Genomic DNA, 13,756 nt, shown 5'->3' with positions numbered 1-13,756 from the left:
GCCCAGCTGTAAATGCAATTTGCTTTCTCTAATAGGTGGTCTGGTATCTCATCAGTGACAGTGGCCTTGCTTCATCAGTAAAGAGAACTTTTTATCCAAGTGTTGCTGTGTTTCAGAGGTCATGGATACACATTAAGAACAGAATTGGACCCAATATACTAATTTGAGGAACATCTGTTGCTTATATGTTTATTGTCTGACAAGAGTTACTCAGAATTTATCTACAGACATGTAACCTATCATGCCTTTTGCACACTGCTTTCCAGATAAGACTAGAACCACTCTTCTGCTATTCCTCTTACACCTAGTACTTCTAGCTTGTTTAGTAGTATTTTGTGGTCAAGTGTCAAAAGCCTTGGACAAGTCTGAGAATATGCCAATAACAATCAACCCCTTGTCGAAAGCCTAAAGTACCATTTCATATGTAGCACACTGAAAAATAACAAGCATTAAAAATTATGTTTGTGAGGAGGTTGTATGAATGCAGTCCCCGTAAAGAGTTGCGACCCAACTTTAAGTAGTCATTATTTTTCCCAAGATTAATTTCCTCCAAGTCAGTAACATTTTTGAATATAATGGGGAGAGACTATTTTGCTCTTGACTCAAATGAGAATTGTGTGTTAGCTTCCCTACAAAATTTATAATCACTTGTGCTTTTTAGCGATATCTGGTTTTGAACCTACTTTTTTACACTATCAGACCTCAAAAAAATATTGTTTGGAAAACTTTGGAAGCATTGGATCTTGTTTAGAGAATCGTTCTCTTACTTTGTAAACTGTTGCCAAAAGAAACTTAATGAAAAGAAATCAAATCCTTATTTCATTTTAAATCTTATTTATGATGAAAATCATACGATGCTTTCGCACTTTTGGTGCCACAGCAAGATTTGGCTTGTAGATATAGATATCAGCAACAACTGATACTGAAAAACAAATTGGAAAAAAAAGTCAGTCCCAGGCAGAAGTCATATACTCAAGCATATATGAAGTTAATGTAGCTTTTTCCCTGCTTGTGGTGCATGGTGGCTGTGTAACACCTCTAATTTTAGAACCAATGGCTCTTACTATTTGTAACCAATTAAGGATGTGCTCAGTGCTACATTTTAAAGTGTCGTCGAAGTCATAAATGATATTTTCTTAATGAACATATAATTCCTGTTGTCTGCTTATAGTTTTTTTTTAGTATAAGCTTATTTTGGCATTATTGCTATTTTTTAGTACAACCTGAAATCATTATACATAGTATAGAGGTCATGACTTAGGTCATAGTTTACATTGAACATATATGAAGGTATACTTACATTAAGTTGTTTCTGGTGTCTGTGCATACTGCATCTGTCTTGTCACTATTTCTTGCTGTTTTATATTATGAACATTTATGTATTTTTCATAAGATTTAGCAGTTGGTCAAATTAACCCTGCCAAATCTTATGAAAAATACTTAAGAGTTCATAAGGTAAGACTGCAAGAAAATGTGGACCAGACACAGATACAGTACGTACATACATTATGAACAACTTAAGTATACCTTAGTATATGTTCTGTGTATACTACCGTCTAACAGATGACATCTATACTATGTGTATAAAATGGCAATAATGCCAAAATAACATTATAGTACGAAAGAATAATAAACCCTAAGCAGCTAACAGGAATAAACTATTTGTTAAAATGCCATATTGTAACCAATAATACACTGCCTCACAGCGTGGGTATTATTGACATTAAGGATATATTTTTGTGCAAACAATTTGTTACTGTTGCATTTTCCTCAGAGGATGGAATGTTACTGATCTGGTTACAGATGATGTTACTCAATATCACCTTAAACCCTGTCTTTTGCTGAAAACTGTTTTGAGATTTAACTAAATCAAGCAATAATGGATGCAACACTATTGATTAGAGATTCACTAGTTTGCATGTTTATTCTGTTTGTCAGCAGTTTGTTGGTGAGAATGTATTGATAATTACCCTCGTCAACCAAGTCAGTGACATACATGGGAATCAAACAGTGGCAGACTAATCCATTGATCGGCTTTTAACAAGTTCTTTAGTAGCATCCCACAGCACTGATTGACTGTTCAGCTGAGTTCACAAATGGAAAAATATATACATATATTTACTCAAAGATGTTTGTAGCTAGTGGATACACACACAACCATCCTCAAAAACAAAGGTTCACCAAAAAATACACAACACAGTGGAAGATTATTACACACCGATGTTGGAGTATTCATAACTAATTCCAGACTTAAGAGATGAGTGACAGAGAAATGTTGGCAGGTTCGAAACTGAGTGCAGCCTTTTTACAAATAGATGTTATCGTGCTGTTTCCTGGCACAGACTTACTGTGATAAAGAAATTGCATGTTGTTAACAAGAGAAACGACATGGAGATGTTGCTTGAATGAATTCTGCTCATGGACACTGACATTAAGAAGTTGATCAGTTGGTAGGTAAGTACAGACTCATTACACACAGGAGCTGACACTGGCATATAGATGATAGATGTTGACTGACTGATTTCTACCTTCTGGCTGAGGATTCATTGTATTCAGGGGATATATAAAGAGGGGTGTGTGAGTATTTTATGAAATCGGTAACTGTACTATAATTTACAATAATGTAAAAGTCAAACTAGTAGGAATGCCATTCTAGTGGCTCACATAGTACTTTAACTGTGTATTAGATATTTATAAAGGTATTAAATTTCATAGTATCATATGAACGACTGATATTTACTTAGTCAATGACTTCCTGGAGAAAGCAAACTAGTTACTGAAAAGTTTGAAATTAATACTATCCACTGAGTTAGACTTTTGTGAATAAACAGTTACTAGCTTGTCATTTTGATGATTACCTTCTAATGGAAAACTTTAGTTATCAATTTCTCTTAATGAACAAGGTTTCAAAAAAAAAAAAAAAAAACTAAATATACCATCAGAATCAGGAGAATATAAATTATAATGGGACTAAGATGATTATATAAAATACCTTATGAATAGTAATTGAGCAATTTGCGTACACATAGTATATGCCTTACACGTACCAGTGGAACTGACAGATAAGAAGAAAAAAAATGGTAATTTTGAGAAGTCAAATGGTAGCAGATGGAGTAATTCAATCTTGGTGTGTTTCAAAGAGATGTTCATTACCATTTGGAGGTAAAGTGGTATCTTTAAGGTGTTGGTGTTTCATACCAATTCTTTACTGACAAAGTTCTATTCTAAGATTAATTTCTACAATTATATGATGTCTCTTAGAGGAAGCATTTAATGTATGACTACCGTGAGGTCATCAACAGACACAGTTGAGCCTCACACAAGACACCATGTACGTGCCAGCAGGCCCAAGCTTCATTATGTTTAGTACAGTCCACTTTGGCTGGTGTGTTTGTAATACAATCACTCACATGTGACTTCCTGATGAAATATATACTGTGGATGAACAAGGCCTGTAAATGCAATCTTGGGTAGGTAGTTTAACCTGTGTCGTTGTTGCTTCTAACATCCTACTTGCTGTAGATACCTTGCAGTACTATGCATTAATTTGTATTTCTTGTTTACATCAATGTACAGGAAATCTGGTAGAATACCTTTTTCAACATTCTCTGGGAACCAACAAAGGTTATCACAATCTCACGGTCCGTATCAGGAAATATAAAAGGCAACTGCCTGACTGTTACACAATATAAGGGTGACAGAGATAGAAAAGAGAGAAAGAAATGCCAGGAGTATTACTTGAAGATTTCTGGATCTTGTGCAAGATGTGAAACTTCGAAATGAATGAGCAGAAAATCACATTCTGTAAAAGCTGGAATAAATGGCTCTTCCCATTATATTCAGATGCATTGATTGCTAAATACCTTTCTACCTGCATCCTCAATTCTACTCAATAAAGTATAGATTGTATATGTGATCATTTTGTTTTTAGTTTATCTGTCATTTGTGGGGATGCTATCTTAATCAGTGCCACGGCCAACCACTTGTCCTGTTCTCATGGCTACCTGTCCTACCCTCAGAAAGCATGTTATGTACACAATGGTGTTGTTTTTTGTCCTATTGATTTGCATTGTATTATCTTGACAAATCCTTTATCATTGTGAGGTGATCATTGAATGATTAAAAATAAATAGTCATTATTTATTGCATTAATAGGCCTTTAACCCTAGAACGGTCAGGCTGGGTCTGTGAGACCCACTGGTTTTTGTTTCACTGAATTTATATTTTTATAGTTGCTGATTTGACTCGAGCGCCCTGCTACCTTCCTGAAACATCCGAGAGAAAGCATTATTGTTGTGAATAAGGTTTTTCTTTGTTTAGTCATTGTTTGGCAGTCTTTCAAAAAGTGCACGGGTCTGTCAGACCCAGCCCGACCGTTTATGTAACTAATTTCTGCCAGTGCAACCCCATTTTTATTTTGGTGTATCATTGAGTAACTAGTTATTTTGTGAACTATGTGATGTCCTAACACCGAATTATCATTGTCAGTAGTCTGCAGTATAACATGGCAAGAGAAAGTCATTCTTACAGCGAAATTTGCAGAGTTTTGTATGATGATCAGACTGAAGCAGGAGATTCTGATGCAGATCCAGACTTCAAAATAAACAGTTATTATAACAGCAATAGTGAAATAAGTGGTGATGAAGAGGAATATGTTCAGTCATCTGCCAACAATGATGCACCTGCTATTGCTGATTCGAGTACAGCTCCTCTAACTGGCTCAGGTACGTCACCTATAAGCTATTACAAAGGAAGCAATTAAATGGCGAAAAATGTGTTTCCCACAAAGCGTTCGAACAAGACGTCACAACATAATTACGATGCATTTGCCTGGAAGTATTCGAGCTGTGATGGATGTACACTTGACAGCAAAAAAAGTGGGTCTCTGCCGAATATAACCAATATAACGTAGATGTGTTGCAGGTCCTCTAAACACCAAAACCCCGTGGGGTACAGTCGTTTGACTACACACAATGGGAAGTGGAAGAGACTACTAGAGACCAAAGGTCTGTGTGTCAACTAATATCATCAAACAAAACATATTAGAAAACACGTTCTTAATGATGAGACACCCCATAACACTCAAACTAACCTTAATTACAAGTGACTTTCCAAAAGTTCTGAGAAAACGGATTATTTTACATATATCGTACAGTAATCCTTAGTCATAATTTAAATACTTGAGATAATATATGGAATTACAAAGTTGTACGGCAACTGGAAAAAATTTTTCGCTCTCGAAAAGGTTTTCCATCCACGTGCTGAACGTCGCTCAACGGCAAGAGGCTCTGGAAACTGGATATTGGACGAACCACTAAAAAAAATGCGATTAACGGCAACAAGCACTCTACGGAAATCTCAACATTAACAGCGAATCACTAGTAATATCATTGTTCTCGTAACACATCAACAGCGAGGTGTACATAAATTTGAACTTTAAATAACATGAGCAACATCGTCATTCTGGACCAGGATTCAAACCCAGCACCTATAGCCATTGCTAACTAAGCTAAGCTTTGTTTGTGCCTTATTGAGACCTGATCACTAGGCATAAAGAGGCGTGAAGTATAGACGTTCGCACAAGTATCAGGTATCAATTCAGATCCTGAAAATAAATGACGAAAATGTTTGTAATGAACTGGGAATCCTTTCATAAGTTACCTTCCTGGGAACTACCCCCAACGACGTTTAATATGGTGTCATTCACAAGGAACAAGGTATGCTCATGTTTAAAATTGAAATGCCATCATGTAAAGCTTGTGACAGGGATGCGAACCCAGCACCTAATCGGGTTGTTAACGAAGGACGTAAAATCAGAAGTTAAATATAAAATGTTTTCACACATAGCGAGATGTCGGAACCTTAAATGATGATAGAATTGTTTTTGCCTGACAGGGATTCGAACCCAGCATCTAGCGCCGTCGTTTTCTAGTCAGGAACAGACGATGAAAAGCTATTGTTGGTTCACCAGTAGCAAGATGTGTGCATGTTAGCTAGACATCAGGCGACGAAAAGTTCTGTGCTGAATGGAATTCAAACCCCGCATACGTGGCCATGAAGACACTTTAACTGTCAAATTCTTTTCCAATAATAGCTAGGAGTGGCATGTTTGTACTTTCAATGATGTGATGGAAAATACTCTGCTGGCTAGAAGTTGAATCCACAACATATCGTCGTTGGTGATCACAACGTCAAACCCAAATCCGTTTTCGCTAGTAGGATGGAGAGAAATGTTTGAACTTGAAAAGATGTAAGGAAACGTTTGATCTTGTAATGTTGTGATAAAAAGCTCATCATCTGGCTGTGAGTTGAAACGAACACGTTACAGCTGACAACGCACGACAAGCCGTTGAAAATGCAACTATTTTTCACTAGTAGTTCAGAGTGCACATGCTAGGGCTTGAAATGAAATAATGAATATTTTGTTCTGATCAGGATTTGAAAACAGACAGGTGCCTTTCGAGGAGGCCTATAAGAGTTTGCAATCTTGGGGAACACAGTGAAATCGAATTCGAATCCCAGTCCAGCACCACAGTTTTCAACGTCTAAATTTCAAATAAAGTAAGAGCCTTGTGAACTTACATGGCCATTGGTTCATTAAATGAAATGCGTTTTCTAGTTTACGACGGCTTGCTGGTGACAGAGTCTCTGCCTTCCTGGGTTTCTCTATCTGTCACAGCTCAAACGAATGCCGCTTTGCCCCCAATCGGCAGCGAAGGGATGTTATCTTTACTGCAGATATTGAACTACGCAGCTTACTGGCGTTCTGCACTCAGCGTTACTAGGGGTGAAGTGGAGTTACTTGTGTGTGTGTGTGTGTGTGTGTGTGTGTGTGTGTGTGTGTGTTAAAAATCTACGCCTGATGTCAGATGTGAACCTACACGTTTTACACATCAATACAAGATTAATCCACCAGACCACAGAACCCCCTGCCAAGCACATAATTATGAATTGCAGAGTATTCATTTTGATATAGACACAGAAGTCAAGGGACGGGTAACAGGAAGGGGGGCGGGATCTGGAAATGGACAGAAGTGCAGAAGCGCAAAATATAAGCGTGAAATGCGTGCAAAGTATTGCTTACTTAGATGTGTGCCACAGTTCGTTTTATCTTAGGACCGAGAGATAAGGAAGGACTGTTTTCAGAATGAAGAATGGGTAATAGGGAAGGGGAGATCAAAGAATGCAGTTTCATAGGTGCTGAGAGGAATGATAGAGAGTAATTAAAAGAGAAAATGTAGTGTCAATGGAAACCGCTAGATTTGTTTATAAAGTTTTAGGGCAATGGAATAGAAGGGCACTTGGGGCGATAGTGTCAGAGAGAGAGAGAGTGTGAGAGAGAATAGAGGAGATATTAACAACGAGTAAACATAATATGAAATCGTTTGCATATTGTGTGGAGAACTGAGGGAGTATTCATGGATGGAGGGGAAGAAAGAGATGTATTTGAAATAACAAGAAACTACTGTGACAGAGTCCATCTACACTGATTAGTTTGTAAGTATCTAGACAGGATGTAAATGAAATCAAAATAGAATATTTAACAAGCTATATTCAAAAGAAACCCACTTGAATTAAAAAGGCAACTCAAAGGAAAACTAACCCATATTGTATCTTTTCTGTTGCCACGCGATCTTCCACTAGCTCCCAATGAAAAATGACGAAAAAGAAGACATAACAAAACATTTTAAGGACTCTAATATTTTATCCAGAATCCTTCATTATTTTTTACTTCTGTCATGCGTCTTGGCATAGAATGTATAAGCCGTCGGACATAACAGCCTGAAGAAGCAACTTCCTCCCAGGTTTCCAGAATGTAGTCCCAAAGAGCACCCGCAGTATTTGGTTGGTTTCGTGGTCAGTTCTCTGTTAATGTACTGGCGACCTGAGGCCACACGTTTTCCATGGGGTTCATATCAGCTGCCCGTGGCATCCAGTCCCTGGCGTTGACGCCAATCGTGGAGAGCCGCTACTGAACAAATGCAGACTTGTGAATGGGAAAATGACTCAGGCATGGATGTGTGTGGTGTCCTTAGGTTAGTTAAGTTCTAGGGGACTGATGACCTCAGAAATTAAGTCCCATAGTGCTCAGAGCCATTTGAACCATTTTTTTGGGAGAGTGGCCCTCCTGTAATGTGACGTCCCCTTCTGCATACAGCATTTGCACTGACGGAAGCATCACATTTTTCAATATGTGGGCATACCGCACGCTGTCCAGAGTTCCTTCTATCCTGTGAAGAATTCCCGCCCCTCTTGCAGAAATCCAATCCCAGCAGGTAACAGATAGCCAGCCACTTCTCATCGTGGTTACATATTCGCGTCGATAGTGAGTCCCTTGCGGCCTGCAAACGATTCGTGGACCATCGTTACTGGTGGAAAACACCTTCTCATCAGTGAAAATGACGTTGTCCCACAACGCCCTCAGATGGAGCTCCGCAAATGCTAGCCGGTATAAAACGTTGTCTTCGCTGAGCTCTCGTTTCACGGTGGATAGTCGTGCATGCAGTCCAGCGTCCCTCAGCCTTCGACGAACCGTGTCACTGGAGCCGGAGAAGTTGGTCTCCCGCCGCAACTGCTTCGCGTTCAGAAAGGTATTTTCTGTGCTCCTAGACACTAGGCCCCTGTCTTCCTGTTGTGAGCTCACTCTATTCCTGCCTGAGCCAGGAGCCCTGTTAGTGGTGCCTCTTTTAAGGCAGATCCTCTATCATCTCGTTGCAGTGGTATGTGGTACACCATACCGTCTGCCAGCTTCTCTGTGGAACGTCTTCCTTCTTCAATGAGAGCAACAACTCTATCTCAAATAGACCTCTCCCAGTGAGCCATTACGGCGGACAGCTTGATATGTATTTCTGCTTGCCGCTCTTATGCTGATTGCTGATGCCAGGAAAGGAGGTAAACATATTTACGTCAAACGGGGCGGCAGAGGCATAGGCATGCAGCGCAGACGTGCTGGCTCGTCCCGGGCTGTTGGCCCACCAACGCCACCGCCAGCTCGCTGACTTCCGTCTCGCCTCAGCCAGCCTGGCTGGCCCGTAGCTCGCGAGCCGCGGCTAGTACAGACATGGGCCGCAAGGCCACGATCACCCCTTGAAGGATCAAAAGTTACACCTAACCCACCCAAGTCTGTAGTGTAAACTAACGCAGCTACAGCTATTATGCTATAATATGTGCAGGCACACCTACAGTTGACGATTCATTCAAATATTTGACGAATAATACGTTCAAAAATACATTCATTTTAAACATATGTACCACAAAATGACGCAGGAAACTATTCTTTCTTGTAAGCGTTCTGCATTAGATGTAGCCTTAAGAAAACGTGTATTCAACCACGACAACTAAGCGGAATGTAAAAGTAAACAGGTTTGGCGGCAGCTTCTCCAAATAATTGTATATACGTAGTATATAATACACGTTTTGTGCACTTATAACATGCACTCAGTGTCTCTGACACAATACATGCTGTACGACGGAAGTTACTTTCTGCTGTGGCACTTCATTTACATCTCAATGATATACGACTACTAGAGAACATTGCTCTTTACGGCAGTCAATCCACTTGTGAATTAACACCATGATATCGCAGATATTAGGCAACATGTTACTAGGGATGAGAAAGGCCTTAAGGTTTGCAACTAAACATGCTACTCCCAGCTACTACTGAATAAGAATTTGATTATTAACGTGTCTTCATAACCATGTGTGCGGCGTTCGACTCTCAGTCAGCATAGACGTTTTCGTCGCCTTATTTCTAGTTAAACATGCGCACATCTTGCTAATGGTGGACCAACATTGGACATTTCTCGTCTGTTGCTGGTTAGACGACGACGGCGGTAGGCACCGGGTTCAAATCCCGGTCAGGCTATACAACTTTAGTCGTCATTTAAGGTTCCAACCTCACTACTGGTGACAAATTGTGGTATCTACATTCTGATTTTACGTACTTATTCAACAATCGGATTAGGTGCTGGGTTCGCATTCTTGTCACCAGCATTACATGATGGCATTCCAATTTTAAACATGTGCATCCTGTGTTCCTTGACACTGCAACAATATACAACGTCTTTCGAAGTTAATTACCAAGAAGGTAATTGTCACGGTAGGGTTTCTGGTTTCGTACAAACAGTATCGTCATTTACGTTCAAGTTGAGAATTGATAACTGATACTGGTGCAAACATCAATCTTTGACGTCTCTTTCTGTCTAGTGATCGAGTCTCGATAAGGCACAAAACTTTGCTTGGTTAACAATGGCTTTACGCTCTGTGTTTGCATCTGGATCCAGAACGAAGACGTTGGTCATGTCATTTAAAGTACAACTTTGTGTACAAGTAACTGTTGATGAGTAATGTGAACAATGATATTACTTGTGATTCTCTGTTAATGTTGGGATTTCCGTAGAGTGCTTGCCACCGTTAATCACGTTTTCTTTTAACTGCTTAGTTCAAATGGCTCTGAGCTCTATGGGACTTAACATCTGAGGTCATCAGTCCCCTAGAACTTAGAACTACTTAAACCTAACTAACCTAAGGACATCACACACGTCCATGCCCGAGGCAGGATTCGAACCTGCGACCATAGCGGTTGCGCGGTGCCAGACTGAAGTGCCTAGAACCGCTTGGCCACCACGGCCGGCAACTGCTTAGTATTACATAAAGTTGATGCGAAACCACTCCCCGCTGAACGTTGAATGACTTTCAGCATGTGTTGGATAAACCTTTTAGACAGCAAAGAACTTGTTTCCAATTGCCATACAATTTTATAAATCCATATACGGTCTCAAATATTTAATTGTGCCTAAGAATTACTGAACGATTTATGTGACAAAATTAGTTGTCCCATAACATTTGAAATGTCGCTTATTGTAATTAAGTTTAGTTTACAAACATTAAGGACTGTCTGATCTCTTCTGTACTATTGTGCCATTACTTTACATCTGGACGAACTGTCATAAAGACCAGTGTTCTCTAGTAGTCTCTAGTGGTACCCATTGTGTATCATACAACGACTGTATTGTGGAGGGTTACGACGATGTGCAACACAGATATGCTATGTTGGTTGCATACATTCAGGTGCAGCCTACACGTTGGAATTCAGGCGTGACTCACTTTTTTTGCTGTCGAGTGTACTTTCACCGCTAGAATTATGGCAGTTATTTTTTAGCAATGCATTGATTGATACAGTTCTTGAATCAACCAATATCTATATTGATTCAGTTCGAAACAATTATGCAAGTGACCTGAATGTGTCTAGGCCTACCAGTGTTGATGAACTGAAGGCATATTTTGGCCTACTTTACTTAGCTGGAACATTGCATGGCGGTAAAATGAATATTGAAGACTTTTGGAATACAGATGGGACAGGAATAGAAATCTTTCGTGCAAGTATGTCACAGAAGAGGTTCAGATTTTTTAGTCATTGTATCAGGTTTGACAACATCCATACAAGGGAAGAAAGAAAAGCACAAGATAATCTTGCTGCCATAAGAACCATTCTTGATATGTTTGTCTCCAACTGCAAAGCATATTTTGCTCCGTCAGAAAACGTTACTTTGGACGAAATGTTCGTTCCATACAGAGGCAGATGCAGGTTCAGGATGTATATCCCAAATAAAACTGCCAAGTATGGAATCAAGGTCTTCATCCTGGCTTGTTCTAAAACGTACTACGTAAAACATTTTGAAGTTTGTGCAGGTGCACAACCCCAAGGACCGTACAAAGTCAGTAATAACGCAGATGATTTTGTTTTCCTACTTGCAAACCCAGTAAAAGGGTCTGGAAGAAATCTGATGATAGACAATTGGTTTACTTCCTACCCAATCGTCAAAAACTATTACAAGAAAAGAATATTACTGTTGTTGGTACGTTAAAAAAATAAGCCTGAAATTCCATTTGACTTTTTACCCAAGAAGTCTAAAGAAGAGTACTCAAGTATGTTTGGATATCAGGAAGATGTCACATTACTTCCATATGTACCAAAACGGAACAAATCAGTACTCCTTTTGTCGTAAATGCACCATGATGATGAAATTGACAGTGACAGCGGTGGAAAGAAAAAACCAAGTATAATAACGTACTACAACAAAACCAAGGGCGGCCTAAACGTCGTCGATGCTATGTGTCGTGAATATACTGTTGCTAGAGGGACAAGACGGTGGCCTCTGTCTCTTTTCTCAGTTGTTGAACATTGCAGCTCTCAATGGCTACATTGTGTTCAAAGCCAACAAAAATGTATCAGTTAGACGAGAATACCTCAGAACACTAGGAAAGCCTCTCATAACACAGTATTTGACAATGCGCGCAACCCAACCAAACCTCCCGCGCGATATTCGCAGGCTTACATCTAACCTCTCCAGTACCAAAGAACAAAGAATAGTCGAAGATTCAAAACCAGTGAAAAGGGGAAGATGCTACAAATTCAAGGACAGCAAAACTAAATACTTTTGCAAAGTTTGCAAATTGTGGTTATGCTTGGCGCATGCAGAAATGGTTTGCGGCGGCTGTTTTGAAAAGTGATAACTTTAGAGGATGTTATTTCCATGAACTATTCTTCAAATTCATGATTTCCATTTATACAACGAAAGTTCATCATTTTTGCTTCTTATTTATACAACTTACTCTCATTTATATTCTTATTTCAGTCAAATTTAATTGTATTTTCAGTTTACTGACATTTAGTACTAAAAAGATGTTTGTTACAGGTTTTTTTTTACAGTAATTGTTGTATGATGTGGAAAGCTGAACTAATGTCACTATAGCATTTTGTAGTACCTAATCAAAATAAAAATTCGACATTTGATCTAAACATATTGTTTGTCATTTGTTACAAGTGATTTATTTATTGGGTCCCACAGACCTCGACCGTTCTAGGGTTAAGGCTTACAACATTTGAGGAAACAAAACACAGACACACACACGTTGCAAAGGCAGAAAGTCAGCTTGCTACAAAAAATGACAAAAGAACTTATATCAGGGTGTATACGACCCGGGAAAAACCCGGGAATTTTTTCATCCGGGAAAAACCTGGGATTTTTTTAGAATTCCGAGAATTTTTCATTGTTTTAGTTTTCTGTTAAATTTTTGTAATTTTGACTGGTAAGAACTGATAGTCTAAAAAAGGACATTACTGTATCCTGCTACTGCTGAATAATACTTCAACAATAAAACATAAACGAGAGAAAAAAACTAAAATAACTTAACTGGCAAAGGAAATGCGCCATATACGACGACACATCAGTACTCATGCAAACGTCTGCCAACAGCAAAATGTGTCAAAGGATTTAGAAAGACTATGGATTGCTTCATAACAACAAATTGCCTCCGATGAGGGTGAAGTCACAACTGATGTGAATTTTAAAATTTTCCGGCGAATTGACTGTTCAAACAATTTTCAGGCTTGCAGCTGGTCGTCGTTCAATACTTTGCACGATATTTCAACTGGCACCTGCCAGTCATCTTCAGGTGAGCCGTTACAGACTGGCGAAAACGTCCTTCATTCCACAATATATAGCATACTGTAACTGTTCTGCGCATGCGTCAAAAACTTGATAGATGAACCACACTGCCCGCCGGCAGCGCCCTCACTGGTGGAATATTAAAATTCACATCAGACGCCTTTACGAGGAGGAGATGGCCTCACATATCCGAAGTTTCGAGAAGCTACATGGTAAAAGAGCAACTTTTAAGTTCTTTAACCTTTTTGTTGAAATGTCGGGACTACAGCATTATACCAAAATTTGCTAGAGTGACCCATTTCATT

The sequence above is a fragment of the Schistocerca americana genome, chromosome 1 (assembly GCF_021461395.2).
Source record: "Schistocerca americana isolate TAMUIC-IGC-003095 chromosome 1, iqSchAmer2.1, whole genome shotgun sequence".
In the NCBI taxonomy this organism is placed as follows: domain Eukaryota; kingdom Metazoa; phylum Arthropoda; class Insecta; order Orthoptera; family Acrididae; genus Schistocerca; species Schistocerca americana.
The sequence above is the reverse complement of the archived record's forward strand: the minus strand, read 5'-3'. Positions refer to the sequence as shown.